The sequence below is a fragment of the Chlamydotis macqueenii genome, chromosome 4, assembly GCF_036417535.1.
Source record: "Chlamydotis macqueenii isolate bChlMac1 chromosome 4, bChlMac1.mat, whole genome shotgun sequence".
Classification (NCBI taxonomy): Eukaryota; Metazoa; Chordata; class Aves; order Otidiformes; family Otididae; genus Chlamydotis; species Chlamydotis macqueenii.
In genome coordinates this window covers 20,030,717-20,049,880 of record NC_141559.1, presented here as the reverse complement: position 1 = coordinate 20,049,880, position 19,164 = coordinate 20,030,717, and the positions used below count along the sequence as shown (strand labels likewise).

The 19,164-nt window shown below is 43.3% G+C and overlaps 1 long non-coding RNA gene across 1 annotated transcript in view; it reads left to right on the top strand.

Moving 5' to 3' along the window:
• The window catches only part of LOC147600854 (uncharacterized), an 840,330-nt gene extending 821,445 nt beyond the window's left edge, over positions 1–18,885 (top strand). Inside the window, exon 3 of the long non-coding RNA XR_015258372.1 lies at positions 18,823–18,885. This is a non-coding gene — a long non-coding RNA (uncharacterized LOC147600854). The remainder of the gene's footprint in view (positions 1–18,822) is intronic.
• Positions 18,886–19,164: the final 279 nt, after the last annotated feature.

Genomic DNA, 19,164 nt, shown 5'->3' with positions numbered 1-19,164 from the left:
CTCCAAAATTCAAATCCATTGTCCAAGTGCCTGTTTAGGAAGGTGGCAAAAACCCCAACTTTGATCTTCAGAATTGAGCATCTCTTAGTTACAAATGCTTGTCTTGTCTCATCAGCAAGGAATATCAGATATCAAATGGAGGCAAGTATTTTAAAATGAATGCCTAAGAAAGGTCAGATGACATCTGCAGAGGCCTATAGAAGACATCAATAATTATTCTGCAAAGGCAGTGTTAGATGTGCATCCCTAACAGTCTTCATATTGCACTTCATGCTGTCAATCATATGAGAATGGCTCCGTGCTGTTTCATTTTGTTCATTATCTTTAAGCACTCACTACTTCATACCCTGAATTCATAATCTTGATCACAGAAAACAAATCCTTAATCATGTACCTGTTCTGTGAAGTGGCAGAACAGAGCGATCATATATTAAGAATGGTCCATAGTAGGTAAAAAGGAGTTCATAATAAATGAAGACTGTAGCATCCAGCAGACTTCGAGTGCCTTATCTTTCCAGGTACTGACTGAAACAGCTATAATCACAGTGGGGGACTAAGCAGACAGAGAAGTGTTTGGTCCATCCATTCAGCTATATGTGCATAATGTGACCCACAACATGCATGCTGTCACACTCTGCTGCAAGAAGACCTGTAGCTGCTTAACACTCTGCTGTATGCCCATCTTAAATGCTCACATCACTTCCAAAGCAGGAAACACAACAAGCACGACCATTCCTCCTGGGCCAGCACCCATTTCTCAACACCTGTTTCTCCACACTGAGTTTATTCCCACTCCTAGTTTAGCATGTTACTTGGTTTCTTCATGCCAGACAAGATTTTAGTTCTCAATCTGTGGTGAGTGAGTTTTCCCCAACAATCTCCTGTGTGGTGCATTAGCAAAGATTGTAGAAATATTTATTTTTCCCCTATATTGTTCTTTCTTTTTCAGAAAGCTAATGAGAAAGAAGCATGCTGTTGTCCAAATCCATGCCCTCATGTCCCTCTTACTAGTATAAGCCTACACATAATGATTTCTACAACAAGCACTTCATTTCCTAACTGTGGCACAGACCTAATTATCAAAAAGACTTATTTAAAAAAAAAAAAAAACACACATTTTTTTACAGATTGTCCTCTTTCTGGAGAGAATTTCATTATTCTTTGAATAATGGCAAATGTGTTTCCTCCTCAGAACTGTTGTTTGTCCACATTATCCATTGTCTTAATGAACCACAGTTCAGGACATTAAGAGGAGAGGTTTTGAGGCATTGTGGCAGACGCAGCCTGGATGAAAAACCCAAACCACCAGTGAAAGAGGTGACAAAACTGACAACCTTAGAGTCCCAGAAGCATCTCTACTTCTTCTTTTTTTTATTTTTGGGCAGTAATTCTTTGGCTTTTTACTTAAGGTACACACACACAAAAAGTTATTTCGAAAATTCACTTATTTCCCTTGGTATGGTAGGGGAAGAAACCTAACACTTAATTTGTGTTCCATTCATTGACAGGCATTATATGTCAAAATCATCCATAGTAATTTTTTAATAAGCAGCTAATTATATTATTAAAATGATTGTCAACTGTCCATCTAATGACAGCAGATACTCTGCCCTGGTGAGACCCACCTGGAGTACTGTGTCCAGTTCTGGAGCCCCCAACACAAGAAGGACATGGACAAGTTGGAGAAGGTCCAGAGGAGGGCCACGCAGAAGATAAAAGGGCTGGAGCACCTCTCTTATGAGGACAGGCTGAGAGAGTTGGGGCTGTTCAGCCTGGAGAAGAGAAGGCTCCGGGGAGACCTGATAGCGGTCTTCCAGTACCTCAAGGGGGCCTACAAGAAAGATGGGGAGAGGCTGTTCAGTAGGGCCTGTTGCAATAGGACGAGGGGTAATGGTTTTAAAATAGAGGGGGGTATATTTAGATTGGAAATCAGGAAAAAAATTTTTACGATGCGAGTTATAGAACACTGGAACAGGTTGCCCAGAAAGATGGTGGAAGCCCCATCCCTGGAAACTTTCAAGGCCAGGCTGGATGAGGCTCTGAGCAACCTGATCTAGTTGGGGATGTCCCTGGTCCTTGCAGGGGTCTTGGACTAGATGACCTTTGAAGGTCCCTTCCAACCCTAACCATTCTATGATTCCATGATTCTATGATTATAGATTATTTTTATTTTAGATTTCAGAAGTTGAAAGAAAAGAGCACTGTCTCCTTTCTTTCCATCTTTTACTTCTTAGTATTGGTCGAACATGCTTCACAAGGACCCTCCAAGGCTCAAGCTAGTCACATGTCCTGGAGAATTCTGCCGTAGCCCTGCTGTGTACCCCTGTGGTGATCCTGCCATTGCAGACCTGCAAACATAGGAATAATGTTATTGGATCTGCTCATACGCTTGGGCTTACAGTTGGGTACCGTGTTGATTCAGGTCCACAATATATTTGTTTTATAACTATGAATTCTGATGAAAGGATTATTCGACTAATTTAGCTGTATTGGCCTTCATATCTACCTGCCTTTTCATTTGTTATGCATCATCTTCATAAGAGAGCTTCAGTGAGCTTAGGTATGCCCTGCTAAAGGGGAGCAGTGAGTATTTCACAGAAGACTTCTTCCCTGAAATTAAGGCAACTGTATCTGACAATCACATCATTAATTTCCCAGCATAATGCTTGCTTTTGAAGCAATGTTATGCAGTTTATTCCCAAACTCTGTTCTTCAGACCTGCTACTTCGCTGTTGTTTTACCTTGTTTAGCTGTGCAGTTAATTATCCTCTCCTGAGAACAGACCTTGCATTGTCTTTAATAACTAGCATCTTATTTTCTCTCCTATGAAAAGCTCAGTACTGTCTGCAGACACAGCACTCCTGAGGAATAGATTTGCCTTCATGTAAGTGAGTCACCTTAAATTAGTTTTTTTCTCACAACAGATAATGATTAAAATAAATGCAAACTACTCAACATCAAACTCAGCAGTTATAAAGCTTTAGAAGGTGCCAGAAAGGAAAAGAAGTTATTTATTTGTTCTTCCTATTACACTCAAGGTTTAATCTCTTACAGCCTGGCCCAGTGGACAGACTATTCAATATTTATGGACTTTGGGCTAACAAGATGTTTCTTAAAGATCTCAAGTCATAGGACAAGTAGAACCATTCGAGGAACCACCAACATGACCTATTAGATGCAAAATGTGGATGAAATGGTTAAAGGGGCCTACGAGAGATCCCAGAGGTATCACACTGCTTGTAGGGATCCAAATATAATGTACCATTTCTCCTCTGGCTTAAAAAGTGGAACAGATGGCTTGTTGGCTTAGTGATAACTGTCCATACCTCCAACAACTCTGCCAAGGAATAACTGAATAATATCCTATCTCACTCTGAAGCGGACATTTAAAAGTATGTGCATGTTCATAAGTGCAGCTCATATTCCTGTGATTGTTCGTCGTCCTGCTTGTTTGCCATGCATTTTGTTGTAATTTGTAACACTGAAGAATACAGAATACAGAATAAAACTTGCAGAGTGAATAATTTCCCTTGTGTAATTTTTACCTTTTGGAAATAAATCTGCAAAGTTTTCTGGCAGTACATCTTTTGCAGCATTAAGACAAAACACTAATTGTCATAAAAGAAGCACTTCTCCACACAATGAAAGTCAATAGTGATATTACTAACCACAGGGAATAACAAAGTCAACTGGAACAGAGAACCTTTCTAAACCCAAGTTTGGTTGTTTATCTTCAGGCATAAAAAGATTATGTTAATCTTCATGACAATTAAAGGCAGGATATTTAACTCCATATTAACAGTTCACCATACTCTGAATTTGTTACTCTTAAAGGAACATGCTAAACAAGATGAATGTTATCTCCAAAGGCTGAGAGCTCAAATTTGCTTCCAATAACAACTCAAAAGCTTTGAGGTGTTACAGGAAATGTGTGGTTTGGAATTCATTTATCTTGGGTATATTTAATACAACAGTTCTGAGTGTAGAGACTGAGGACAATAGTGTCTTTAGGTATCAATAGCGCCTGTGACAGAGTAGAGAAATCTCTATATTTAGCCACAGAAGGAAGGTTTCTCTGCACAACCATTTCTTATAGAACAGTGTCAAAGTTTCATGGGCAAATACTGCTATGGACAGGAAAGGTATATTTCACAAATGTGCAGCTATCAATCCAATTCTTTTTTCCTCAAAAGGTTTGTTCTTTAGCATAAACGCTTATACCCACTGAAACTAAGTCAGCAAGCTTATGCACTGACATTGGGAGCACAGTCTCATCTGTTTTGATGAGCCATGTGTAACTGGAGCCAGTGACCTCCCAAAGGCCTCTACCTTCAACCAGGTTAGGGATGCCTAACTACTGACATGACAGGTCCCTTGTCATTAGGCTGTCTTACTATTGCTAAGGCCAGCAAAATTAGGAACTCATGGGCAGTCTCCAGTGCAATTTTCAGGACCTCACAGTTCATGGCACAATACAGGTTTTTGCACCAAGACCTCTCCCTGCCTGGAGCCAAAAGATGTGTCTACATGGAAGCCAGAAATACGACAGAGGGAAATGTAGATTTATCTCAAGTAAGGGAGAAATTTAGATGCGACAGACAAAGCTGTGATGTCTAATTTGTCTTCACCAGTTTGGTCCCTCCAAGCTGTTCACAACAGAGCACGTATGGGACTGGCAAGAGAGTAAAAAGGGAATACAAGGGGGGAAATATGTCTGATTCTGGTCACAGGAGAAGCTCTGTAAGAGGAGATCGTGAGTGAGAGAAGGAATTTGTTCAGGATCCTGCAGAAGTAGAGAGACAATGGAAATTGAAAATTACTATTTTATACCTATATTGACATATAATTAGAATTAATTTGAGTTGTTAAAAACAGTTTTTTCTAATTCTTAGACAATGTCTACACATGTACCATTTAAGACTCCAGGCAAAAAAAAATAGAGTGTATTATTCTCTGAAATGTTTTGAATATAAGACACTAGCTGTAATAGGTGCCATTAGAGACCATAAATACAACTGTTACATAAAGCTATGGCAAGTTCTGTTTGGGGCAGAGTTTTCCCAGTCTTTAGCAGAGTTAGCAGTATAAACATTCAGACCATAGCTGTTTACGAATATCTTCAGTGAAAAATAATTGGAAGCCCTGATACACACAAGTAAATTTTGTGCTCATTTTCCAGTTCCATTTTCCAGTCCTGGTATGGGCTGGAGTGACAAGGAGTGCCAGCTGAAGTGACAGACAAAGAGTGGATCAAGCCAATAACAGGCATAAATGTCATCTTCTCTTGTGCATAGGTGAGTGAAAAGGATGAGAACGAGGTGGAGACACGCATTTCTTTGTGCAGAAGGTTGACTTTTTTCACGTGAAAAATTTCAGACACATTGTCAGAAAAGGAAAGCAGTAAATAAAAAATCAAAAAGATAGACTAAAAAGATTCCATACAATCATAGACAGATTTAGATGGGACAGAACCTCTGGAGGTCTCTATCCAATGCCTTGCTCCAAGCACATCTACTGTCATAGCCAGATTGAGTAGCTCAGAACCAGGTAACGATTAAAGATCCCTATTGATGCCATCTCTCTGGCATCCCATGGCTGTGCCACTCCTCTGGGGAAGAATTTCTTCTGTTGCAGAGGTTCCTGCTGGCTTTCCTGAGAGTGGCATGGCTCTGTCTTTATCATGCCCTTTTTGAAGTGGAAGAGGGAGTTCGATCTCCCTCAACTTTCTCTCAGCCAGGTGGAATAAAGCTTCTTCCCTCAACCTTTCCTTATACACACTGTGATCCAGCTCGCAGTATGCAGCTAGCCTGTATCGCTGTCAGGGTGCACTGCTGGCTCATGCTTCCCAGCCAGTTCCCAGTCTGTCCTGGCTCAGGGGCTGGCTCTGTCCCTGGTGCAGGCTCTGCATTTTTCCCTGTTGAATTTCACAAAGTTAATGCTGCTCCAGCTCACGTCCCTGGAATCTTTCCAGGTATGAAGTGAGGGTTGACAACACCACTGTCTGGTCTAAGTGTCTTGTTACGTTTGCATTGGCTCCAGCAAAGCTCCTAGCAAGCTGAACCCTATCCATCAGGAAAGGAGCTTTAAGTCACTAATATCCTCCTGAGGTATAATTTTTAAAGTTTTGCCACTGTGTTTTCAGAAGGCTGTAAGCAAGGATAGCAGCCTGGAGGCAGAAAACTGCTAATTAAGGTATAAGTCAGAAATGCTAGCTGTGTAATATGAGGAAAAGAGGGAAAGCAGCAGCTCTGGCCAGCCTTTAACAATGATGACATAAAAGCTTCACGAACTAGTTCAAGCAGTTTCAGCAAGACAGAGATCTGAGAAGTGACTTCCAGGAGCCAGTGTTTGCCAGGAAACATCTCTCTCAAATGCAGCAAGAGAGCAGGAAACTCACTCTCACCTCAGCCTTTGGGATTCCCAGCAGTCATAACAAAAGGCAAGAGGCAGTTTTATATATGCCCCATTCTGTCTTTTGTCCATGCACCCCTTTACGCCTATGTCCTCCTCCATTCCATCCTTACTCAATTTGGTTTACCTGTTATTTGTGCTGTCAGTTGTGCTTGTCCGCATAAGTCCATAAGCCTCTCTTTTGCCTGCTATAATTGAGACTCTGAAATATATTCCTTCAGAAGCTTGGCTTTTGAATTTCCTTGTTTGAGCTGGGGAAAAAAAAAAAAGTGTACTTTTATGTAGGTCATTGAATTTCTTTACAACAAAACTCCTTTGACAGAGGCTTAGTATTTTTTGTGTGCATTTCAATAGGAAAATACATTATTTCAGAGTTGACTGGAATGTTTTTGTTTTCAAATACAGAGTTTCCTCTTTTGTGACTTGTGGAGTTGAATATTACAAATTGAGCTCCTAGATCTTTTGCTGTGCTGACACTTCTCTTCCCCCCACATCACTTCCTTTTTCTCCTGTCCTAGTTTATTAGGATGAGTTTTTCAGTTGAGAATTCCAGTATTTCACAGCAAGCCTTTTCATATTTCTCTTTACTATCCTTTCCTTTGTAACTTCCTCCTCCTGTGTTATCACAGAATTATCACAGAATTATTATCAAGATTGGAAAAGACCTAAAAGATCATCCAGTCCAACCATCACCAATACTTCTCAGCTAAATCATATCCCTCAACACAACATCCAAACGTTTCTTGAACACCCCCATGGTCGGTGACTCCACCACCTCCCTGGGCAGTGCATTCCAGTGCCTGACTACCCTTTCCGAGAAGTAATATTTCCTAATGTCCACCCTGAATCTCCCCTGGCGCAGCTTGAAACCATTGCCTCTAGTTCTATCACTGTCTATACGAGAGAAAAGGCCGACCCCTAGCTCACTACAACCTCCCTTCAGGAAGTTATAGAGAGCTATAAGGTCTCCCCTGAGCCTCCTCTTCTCCAGACTGAACAATCCCAGCTCCCTCAGCCGCTCCTCATAAGGCCTGTGCTCCAGACCCCTCACCAGCTTCGTAGCCCTCCTCTGAACGCGTTCCAGGGCCTCAATGTCTTTCTTGCAGTGAGGGGCCCAAAACTGAACACAGTACTCAAGGTGCGGCCTCACCAGTGCCGAGTACAGGGGGACAATTACCTCCCTGTTCCTGCTAGTAACGCTGTTTTTGATGCAAGCCAGGATGCCGTTGGCCTTCTTGGCCACCCGGGCACACTGTCGGCTCATGCTCAGCTGAGCATCAATCAGTACCCCCAGGTCCGTTTCCTCCACACAGTCCTCCAGCCACTCCACCCCAAGCCTATAGCGCTGCCTGGGGTTGTTGTGGCTGAAGTGCAGGACTCGACATTTGGTCGTGTTGAACCTCATCCCACTGGCTTCAGCCCAGCTCTCCAGCCTGTCCAGATCCCTCTGGAGGGCCTCGCTACCCCCAGGCAGATCCACACTCCCAGCCAATTTGGTGTCATCTGCGAACTTACTGAGGGTGCACTCAATGCCCTCATCCAGATCATCAACAAAGATATTGAAGAGGACAGGCCCCAGCACCGACCCCTGGGGAACACCACTTGTGACTGGTAGCCAGCTGGATTTAACTCCATTCACCACCACTCTCTGAGCCCGGCCCTCCAGCCAGCTCCTTACCCAGCCAAGAGTGTACCCATCCAAGCCACAGGCTGCCAGCTTCTGCAGGAGAATACCGTGGGAGACAGTGTCAAAGGCTTTGCTGAAGTCTAGGTAGACCACATCAACAGCCTTTCTCTCATCCAGCAGATGGGTCACTTGATCATAAAAGGAGATCAGGTTGGTCAAACAGGACCTGCCCTTCATGAACCCATGCTGGCTAGGCCTGATCCCCCGGCCATCCCGCACATGCCGCATGATCTCCCTCAAGACTATCTGTTCCATAACCTTCCCTGTAACCGAGGTCAGGCTAACAGGCCTGTAGTTCCCCGGATCCTCCTTACAACCTTTCTTGTAAATGGGAGTCACGTTGGCAGTCCTCCAGTCTTCCGGGACCTCACCAGTCAACAAGGAGCGCTGATAGATGATGGAAAGCGGCTCGGCTATCACCTCCGCCAGTTCCCTCAGCACTCTTGGGTGGATCTCATCCGGCCCCATGGACTTGTGGCAGTCCAGTTGGAGTAGTAAGTCTCTGACCGTTTCTTCCAGAATCACAGGGGGGTTAGTGTGCTCCCCAGCCGAGACTACCAGGTCAGAGAGAGGAGTACCCCCTTGCTCACTCACTTTCTCTCTGCTTTTGCCAGGCTTCCATGTCTTCTTTCTTCGCATTCAAATGTGCAAAATTTCTGAGTGCCTTAATTAACTCTCCTGCTTGAACAACTTATAAGCAGGGTCCAGATGCTTCCTGCTTTTCAGAGAAATGTGCAACAGAGCAGGTGGAATCTATCCATAAATTAACACCTATTCTTGCTTTGATGAACATTATGACCTGATTCTTGTCTGTATTGCTTATATGCTGTAAAACTTCTGAATTGCACTACATTGAAAAGAAAAATATAATCAAATGAGAATAGTTTGAGTTTACAGTCTCTTTTCCCTCACAATGTTATGCCATGAGTTGTCAGATAGCAGAAAATCAAAGAACAGCTTCTAGAATATACTGGTCTTCTATGATGGAGTAACTACATTGGTGGACAAGGGAAGAACTATCTGGTCTTCTGTAAGGCCTCGGACACGGTCCCCACAACATCCTTCTCTCTAAATTGGAGAGATATAGATTGGATGACTGGACGGCTCAGTGGATGAGGAATCAGTTGGATGGTTACATCATTAAGTCAAATTCTGAAGCTTTCATTTACATTCCACACATAAATCTAGTCAGTCAGTCTCTCTGTTGGTTCATTGCTGAAGGACATAACACCCTGCAGTAACTGTTGAGGTAATTGCTGAGGTAACATAACCCCCATTTTTAAAAAGGGGAACAAGGAAGACCCAGGGAACTATAGGCCAGTTAGCCTCACTTCTGTGCCTGGCCAGAAGGTCATGGAGCAGATTCTCCTGGAAATTCTTACAGCATCAGTGGACAAGAGACGAGCAAGTCCCTGGACTTGTGCAAGGCATTTGACACTGTCCCACACAACATTCTTCTCTCTAAACTGGAGAGAACATGGGTTTGATGGATGGACCACTCGGTGGATAAGGAATTGGCTGGATGGCTCCACTCAGAGAGTGGTGGTCAACAGCTCAATGTCCATGTGGAGTCCGGTGATGAGTGGTGTTCCTCAGGGGCTGGTATTGGGACCAGCACCGTTTAACATCTTTGCTGGCAATATGGACAGTGGGATAGAGTGCACCCTCAGCAAGTTCAATGATGACACCAAACTGTATCATGTGGTCGACAGGCTGCAGGGAAGAGATGACATCCAGAGGAATTTTGACAGGCTGGAGAGGTGGGCCCGTGCCAACCTCATGAAGTTCAACCAGGTCAAGTGCAAGGTCCTGCACCTGGGTCATGGCAATCCCAGGCACAAATACAGGCTGGGCGGAGAATGGATTGAGAGCAGCCCTGAGAAGGACTTGAGAGTGCTAGTGGATGAGAAGCTCAACATAATTGCAGCCCAGAAAGCCAACCACATCCTGGGCTGCATCAAAAGGAGCGTAGGCAGCAGGTCGAGGGAGGTGATTCTGCCCCTTTACTCTGCTCTGGTGAGACCCCACCTGGAATACTTCGTCCAAGTCTGTAGCTCCGAACATAAGAAGGACATGGACCAGTTGGATAGAGTCCAGAGGAGGGCCACAAAGATGATGAGAGGGTTAGAGCACCTCTCCTACGAGGACAGGCTGAGAGAGTGGGGCTGTTCAGCCTGGAGAAGAGGAGGCTCCGGGGAGACCTTATTGTGGCCTCCCAGTACCTAAAGAGAGCCTATAGGAAATATGGGGAAAAAATCTTCAGCAGGACCTGTTATGACAGAACAAGAAGTAATGGTTTTAAAATAGAGAAAGGTAGATTTAGATTAGATATTAGGAAAAAATTTTTACAATGAAGGTGGTAAAATACTGGAACGGGTTGCCCAGAGAGGTGGTGTATGCCCCATCCCTGGAAACATTCAAGGCAAGGTTGGATGAAGAGCAACCTGATCTAGTTGGAGATGCCCTTGCTCCTTGCAGGGGGCCTGCACTAGATGACCTTTAAAGGTCCCTTCCAAAGCAAACTATTCTATGATTCTATGACATACATAGTTTCAGGCAGCTTCTCACTTTGGACAAAGATATCCAGAACTTCAGTAGACTTCGTGCTTTTCTGTTCATCTGCTGAGCAACCTACCCTCTGCTCATTGAAAACAAAAGGGGAAATCAGCTGGAAAAACAGGAAAATTTCTGCTAAAAAAAAAAGAAGGGAGTATTGTGTTCTTCACTTGGAAAGGTTTCATTTAGATATTTTCGCTGAATTGGTGCTTATTTTTAAACGATTAATAGCCACTTGAAAACAGAATTTTTTATCAAATACAATGTTCTACATCAGCATGCGTATTATGACATCTAGTTGAAAAGAAATGTGTGTGTGTATATGTAGAAAATATCTGACTTTTTAATCTGATTCCTTAACCAACTAATTTCACTACTCTGGGGAACAGCGGACACTTCTGATATTCTAGCTCATTTAACTGAGATCATCTTTCTAATCATGTTCCCAAGGATGACAAACTCATGCCAGAAAAACTAATGATTCAATCTGTCAACAGATTTCATAGACTTTTGGTCATAGATCCCTTCACTACAGAGAAATTAAAACTCATCCATGTCTTAGGGATAAAGAAATTAAAAGGTGTCTGAAAGAGCCCAGTCTGTTAGATTCAAACATTCATCTAACACTTTACTAAAAAGAATTACAGATATTGTACACATTTCTAGCTTATCTCCTAACTACCAATATTCTTTTTTTTTTTAAGTAATGAAATTATACTTACTTAACAGGAAGTACAATAGCTTTCCTATTATATCTAAATTAAATCAATATTTTAGACTCTCATTTGAAAGTGTTCCTGATAAGTCTTTAATTACTGCCACATTCTTGACTGGTGTAGCAACAATTCCCCAAGAGTCCTCGCTAGCATGTCCACACTACATTATCTACGAATTTTGCTTAAAAATTCCCCTTTGCTTTGTTGCTTTGGACTCATCTTAGGCAGCCCAGAAAGAGAACATCCTCGTTGCTGCTGACAGCCTGCTCATACTTGACAGGGAACTTGAGGTAATGCCTTGCTTATACCACAGAGAAGGACTTTATGCCTTTTCCTTTTGGCTATGGGCAAAAGCTGGGTTATACATTTGCCATCAAAACCAATTGTGCTAATTGATGTCCAGCTTTAGAGAGAGATTTTGCTAAAGGGAAAGGGAGTTCTTTCTTGTCACTTTCTTGCTGAGGTCAGTCACTCAGTAAGTTCCCAGGTGGATAGAGACATATTTACATGTTCAATTTTATGCACTGTGAAAGTTTCACTCAAGTAAAAGTTTACAAATTCATAAAACTAAGATATGCAGCTAGATCTTCCCCATGGCTGGGGACCAGCTTACAATGGACTTTTGAAGGGACTTGTAACATTGGTCTGATATATCTAAATGAAAAGTAAAAAAAGAGCAAACCAGAAGGTAGGAAGTGCTGCTGATATGGGGTGCCCTGTGCAGCAACATGCCTCCCTTTACATGAGTCTCTGTCCTCCCAGTCCAGAACCACTAAAAGCCAACAAGATAATTCTTAGGCAGGACTATTTCCAGTGTCAGAACAGCCCAAGCATGGACACAAGCTTATTAACTCAGATGGACAGCTAAAATAATGTTTGCTCTGAAGAGTTTAATGTTTATCAGAAACAAATCACAGGAGTGAAGACACAAGCTATGCATGACTCAGAGCCCATGTTTGGAGTGGATCATATGTCAGCCCATGGGAATTACCATGAGAGGTTTGGGCAATGAGCCATGGAGGCTCTGACAGATGCCAGTTTCTGATACATATAAATCTGTCAACATAGGATATTTTCTGCAGGGAACTACTCTGCTAGAAAGTCCCTTCTAGATTTTACATGTTCTATAAAACCCAAGAAATTGTCAGTTATTTTGACACTAGAGTAATTTCAAACAGTTTTACTATTCAAATAAATGTCTAATCCTTTGATGGATCCTGCTAAGCTACTTACTACAGGAATAACTTCCAGCAGTAAATCCAGCAAGTTCATTTTCATATCTTGGGAAACATTTCCACTCACAAGCATCAGTTTGCAAGGTTTTAATTCTAATTATGCACTTTTGTTCTTGTACCATGGGCAAGGGCTCAGTCTGCAGATTACATTAGCATGACTAGAAGTTTCCATGCATCAGCTGAGCCACTGAACAACTGTTCATGTGAACACTCAGCTCCCATTACAAGGAAATTTAAAGTAATCCGCTTTAATTGCCAACAGAGCTACATTTAGCTTGACATACATTTAGCTTCACTTTACATTTGCATGCACAGTTGTAGTACAACTAAGCTGAAGCATAGTAACTGCCTAAATAACTGTAACTGGATCAGGTGTGTAAGAAAATTACTTCCTGGTAGCTCTGAGGATGAACTTGGGGTGCTCATCCTGTAAGTCATCTCTGCTAAGACTCTCATCATTTGTACCCTTCTTTTATTTTAAGGTGGTGTGAAAATATAGCATGCTGCATCTATCCCTACCTAGATCCAGTGAAACCAAATCACTGTCTAGGTTATAAACATAGTGACTGAAAAGTAACCTGAATTTGTGGAGATGATGCAGTGCAGCTGTGAGCTTCTGCAGAATGTCTCTGCAGCCTTTGAAAAAAAATGCAAATTTACTTTATGTGTTCTTTTTTTTTCCTGTAGGCTTGTCTTTCAGTCCATTGCAGAAAATCATCCAGCTGAAACATGAACGTGCTCCAAATAGCACACCCTCTCTAAGTGATGGTCCTGCTAAAATATGCTTAGATAGCAAAATAATTCAGTAGAATACCTCACTCATTTAGCATAGGAAAAACTCTACACATGAAGATCTGGTTTGGTACAAGAATGCCCTTGGTTTGCACCCTCAGGCAGAGCAGCCATCCAAACCTCAGATTGCTAAAGGCCATCACCTAGCCATATTTTGGTGCTCGTCAACAGGAACTGCCAGCATTTCAGCTAACTCCCCCTCTCAGACAGAGGCTCATCTTTTAATCTGGTCTGCACACTGAGCCTCAATTTACTGAAAAAAAAAACCAAAAACAGTGGCTCTTGTTGTATGGCAGGACCATGAATCCTTTTCTGGCAGTAGTCTGCCTAGTGATGCTTCAAAAAATGACAGGCAACAGCCTTTTCCACCTGTGCTAAGCTAATAATGATGCAGTTTGCAGAGAGAAATTCCCTTGAAAATTGCAGCTGCTGCATGTTGCATCAGGGTTCCGAGGGCATTGATAGGCCTCTGCAGCCCTGATTAACCTGATGAACCTCTCCTCAGATCCCCACCCACTCCCTCTGCATAGGAAGCAGAAGCTCCTTTTAAGCTCATACCTGAGCTTATATAAGCTTAAGTCCTTGTCTTGAGATATGCTGTAGATGTGTCTGTCTCCAGTCCTGATCCTAGATACGCCTACATGTTCTGGTAGCTTGTCTCCAGTCCCATCTTCAGTTTCATCTCCTGCTGCTCACGAATGGACCCTGGGCTTGACTGATCACTTGCTTCATCTGCAAATGTCAATGGACCTCATTAACAGCATCTTGCTCTGCCCACCATACTCAAATGCTGCAGGACTGCACCCAGGTTGGTGAGGATAATATGCACTACTATTGCTGCTGCTTGATAGTTGCAGCTTTTGCTTTATCCAACTAGCAGAAATCAATGGGATGATCTTGTTTTCTGAGATCTTATAAGAGAGTAAAGCCACTTTTCCTGAAGCTGTTTGAAGCTGTAGGAATGAGTAAGGCAAGGCAGATGCTGTAGTTGAAGAAGGCACTTCAGTCAAAGGAGATGTTGTAGTGGGTGTCTACTACAAGTCACCCAGCCAGCTTGTTAACACTGAAAAGTTATTCTACAGATAATTAGGATAAATTTCTGGATCAGTAGCCTTTGTCCTTATGAGAGACTTCAAATTCCCAGTCATCAGCTGGGAATACCATAATGCTATGACAAGCATGTCTGTGAAATTCTTGAAGTTTGTGCAAGTACTTCTTGACACAAGCACTCAGGGAGCCAACAAGCTATTCAGGGATCTACTTAGCAGAGTACCCTGGGAATCTGCTTTTGAGGGCTTAGGAGCCCACGAGTGCTGGTCAGTTTTTAAGAACTGCCTCTTAGAAGTACGGAAGCAGACAATTCCACTATCTTGTAAACAAAGCAAGCAGGGCAGAAGATCAACTTGGCTGAACAGGGAACTCCCCTTGGAACTCAGGACAAAAAAAAACAAATCGTATGATAGCTGTGAGATCAGGCTTCACAAGAGCCATGGTTTGCATACACAGGGAGAAGACACAAAAGGTCAAAGCTCAGCTAGAGCTGCAACTGGCCAGTGTGGTGTCAAAAAAAAAAAAAGGCCTTTTAAACTATGTTAATAGCAAGAGGATGTCCAAGGAAAACATTGCACCAATCCTTGTTAAAGATGGTCACCTGACTAACAGGGATGAAGAAAAAGCAGAGGCACTCAATGCTCTCTCTGCCTCAGTCTTTAATAACACTGATACACCTTGAGCTGCCCAGTTCTCTGAGGTGGAGGACCATGACTGCAGGAGCAGTGACTTTCCATTTGTGGATAGTGAAATTGTAAGGGGCCAGCTGTATCAGCTGAATGTTCATAAGTGCATGGGGCCTGATGGGATTCATCCCAGAGTACTGAAGGAGCTAGTGGATGTCACAGCAGGACCCCTCTCAATCATCTACCAAAGGTCTTGGGAGTCTGGGGAGTTCCCCACTGACTGGAAGCTAGCCAACATTATTCCAGTTTACAAAAGGGTGTGAGGGAAGACTCAGGAAACTAGTTTGTGTTAGTCTAACCACAGTACCTGGAAAATGGACAATGCAATCATCAGGCACAGTTAGCATGGGTTCACAAAGGGAAAATTCTGTTTAACTAATTTGATATCCTTCTACGATAAGGCCATCCACCTGGTGGATGAAAACAAGGCAGGATATGTATTTTTCAATGGATTTGAGTAAGACATTTGATACTGTCACTCACAGCTTCCTTCTGGACAAGTTGTCCAGTTGTGAGATGAGCAGGTACACAGTGTGTTGGGTGAAGAGCTGGCTGAATGGCAGGGCTCAAAGGGTTGTCATGAATGGAGCTACATCTGGCTGGTGACCGGTCACCAGTGGTGTTCCTCATGGCTCAAATTCCAACTGAAATATTATATTGTTTTGAAGCTGAAAAAGCTAAAATAAAAGAAACTTAATAGTCCATGTAACTATTAAGCGGGTATTCTTTAATACAGCGCTGGGCACATGGGGGATCGCTCCTCCAAACGTGTGCAACATGTTAAGGAACAGGTACAGTATTTATGCATCATAGACATACATATTCATAGAATTCCCGTGGACTTGTTACATATTAATTAGGTTTCTGAGAAATCATTATCATAAGTTTCCTCCCATGACAGGTTATTCCCCGGTCTCTGTGTCCAGCTCGTGTCTGTGCTCAGGAGTCACAGTCTTTCTGGTGGTCGTTCTCTCCTCCTTATCACTATGTCCAGCTGCGTGGATTCAGACCTTTCTCCTGCTTTGTTCTTGCTGCCAGGGTGGTTTCTTGCTGACTTATCTTTGCTGGTTCCCAATTTCCTTGGTTATTTCACCCTACCAGTTGGTTCTAAACTTCTTAAGTCCCTTTATCTTGGTTTCAGCCACTGTGTCTGTACATCCTATCAGTTGCTCCTGAACTCCTCAAGCCCCCTTATCTTGGTTTCAGCCAGTGTGTCTGTACCCCCTCAGGATGTTCCCATCTAACTTATCTCAGCTCCTGCTGGAGCATCCTGAAAGTATCTCATTATGTTAAGTTTATGACTCTACCGTTCTTTCTCTCAAGGTTAGTAGTTTATATTTTCATACAAGAATTAAATTGTTAGGCAGGGTTCCTGCTAGGATATATATTTGATAATTTTGTTATTCTGATTAGTCTTTTATTCTTCTAAATCTCCTCTTCACTTTTCTATATCATTATTCTAGTCTAGTCTAGTCCAGTGTAGTCAGTCTTGGATCTTCTACAATCTCAGGCAGGCCTCTGAGCCAAGATGAATGTTCGGCAGAAGCAAAGATAAAGCTTAAAGGTGAGAATGAAGACACAAAGGCAAGAATGAAGACACTGAGTGGAAAAAAAATAGGCAAAATCCAACCACTTCTCTCTTGGGGTGGTCCTGGGCCACATCTTAGAATGATTGCACAGATGGGTATCATCATTTTAGCCACACACTTAATTTCTTTGGCCTCATCAACTTTCTATATATAACCTCAAAAGCCAAACAACCAGACTAACAGGCTTTGTCATCAAAAGTAAGGCTCTTACTGGGCTCAGCCATACGAATAATCGACCAGATTGCAAGGACTTTAACTCCAGTCAGTGTCTCATGCTTGTTTTTATTTAACTAGTGATTTCTGAGTCTCAACACTTCCAGTAAAAGTATCTTTTGCCCTTCACTAGAGTACACCAAATACTTTAGATGTCTTTTTCCTGACTCTTTTAAGCTCACACTAATGGCATCTGTGAAAAGATGTCATTGATTTTCATTCAGCTAAGTAATTTGCACAACACTGCACCTTTCTTCTTCTGTGCCTCTGCTACTCACTTGCAAATACATCTAAGTGGCCTTCAGTCTCACTTCTTGTGCATAGTGAGAGGCACAGAAATATTTTTGGCTATCTAGAGCTTAATGATGGTGACAAAAGGGTCAAGTGCTTATGGGTAAAAAATAAAGCAAAACAACAATAAGGCAGATAGATATCATAGTGAGAGTTTGTTATAGACCACCCAACCAGGTTGAAGAGGCAGATGAAATATTCTGTAAGCAGCTGGGAGTTGTCTCACAATCACTAGCCTTTGTTCTCATGGGGGACTTCAACTTATGTGATGTCTTCTGGAAGCACAATATAGTAGAGAAGAAACAGTCTAGGAGGTTCCTGGAGTGTGTGGAAGATAACTTTCTGACACAGCCGGTGAGTGAGCCAACTAAGGAAGGCACTCAGTTGGTGAGTGAGCCAACTAGGGGAAGCACCTAGTTGGTGATTGAGTCAACTGGGAAAGGTGTCTCACTGGACCTGTTATTCACAGAGAAGGACTTGTGAGTAATGTGACTGTTGGAGACCATCTTGGGTATAGTGATCAAGAAACAATTGAGTTTTTTATTATTAGAGAATTAAGGAGGACAGTTCACAGAGCTGCCACTTTGGAGTTGTGGAGGGCAGACTTCAGCCCATTTGGAGGCCTGGATGACAGAGTCCCTTGGGAGGCAGTCCTGAAGGGCAAACGAGTCCAGGAAGGCTGGACATTGTTCTTGAGGTACACAGCCCACTGAGCTGGAAGACAAAGACAGGGAACAGAATAAAGCCTCCATAATCCAAGGGGAAATGGTTAGCGACCTGCTGCACCACTCAGACACACAGAAGTCTATGGGGCCAAATGCGACCCACCCAAGGGTACTGAGGGAGCTAGTAGAAGTGCTCACCAAGCCACTTCCCATCTTTTATGGCTAATTGGTGAGGTCCCAGTTGACTGGAGATTAGGAAATGTGAGGTCCATCTACAGGAAGGGCTGGAAGGCGTATATCAGGGAACTACAGGCCTATTAGTCTAACCTTGGTGCCAGGGAAGGTTATGGAGTAGATAATCCTGAGTGTCATCATACAGCATTGTCGTAGTTCAGCCCCGATCAGGACCAGACTACGCAGTCTCTCTCTCACTCCCCTCACCCTCCAAGAGAATAGAGAGAGATAATATAAGGAAAAATGGCTCGATGTTTGAGACAAGGACAGGGAGAAAATCCTTAAAGTTATCGTTACAGGCAAAACAGACTCGACCTGGGGAAAAGTATTCATTTATTACTACAAACAGCAGGATAATGAGACAGAGAACAAGATAACCTCCCCCAACCCCTCCCTCTTCCCAAGCTTTGTATTATCTCTACCATTTCCCCACCCCCAAGTGGCACAGGGGAGAAGAGGGAATGGGGGTTGCGGTCAGTTCATCACACGTTGTTTTACGCCGCTGCTTCGTAGTCGGGGGAAGAACTCCTCACATTCCTCCCCTGCTCCATCGTGGGGTCCCACCCATATGCCACAGTCCTTTGTGAAACTGCTCCGGTGTGGGTCATCTCTTCCACAGGGTGCAGTCTCTCCAGAACGGGTGCCCCAGCGCGCCCTGCACAGGCCACAGCCTCCTTCAGGCATCCACCTGTTCCAGCGTGGGGTCCTTCACAGGCTCCAAGTGGATCTCTGCTCCTCCGTGGACCTCCATGGGCTGCAGGGGGACAACCTGCTCCACCATGGTCATCACCACAGGCTGCAGGGGAATCTTGGCCAGGAGCAGCATTACTCCTTCCTCTCCTTCTTCACTGACCTTGGTGTCTGCAGCTGTTTCTCTCACAAGAAAAGTTCTTCACAACAGGCAGGCAGATGCCTCTCAGAATCTCTTCACATCATCCAGCTCAACTCCTCTCCACTTCTTGCAGCCGGGTCAGGCCCAGTCGGGCCCAGTTGGCCGCCTGGCAAGATGCCAGAGGGTGAGGCCTGCAATGCCCATGAG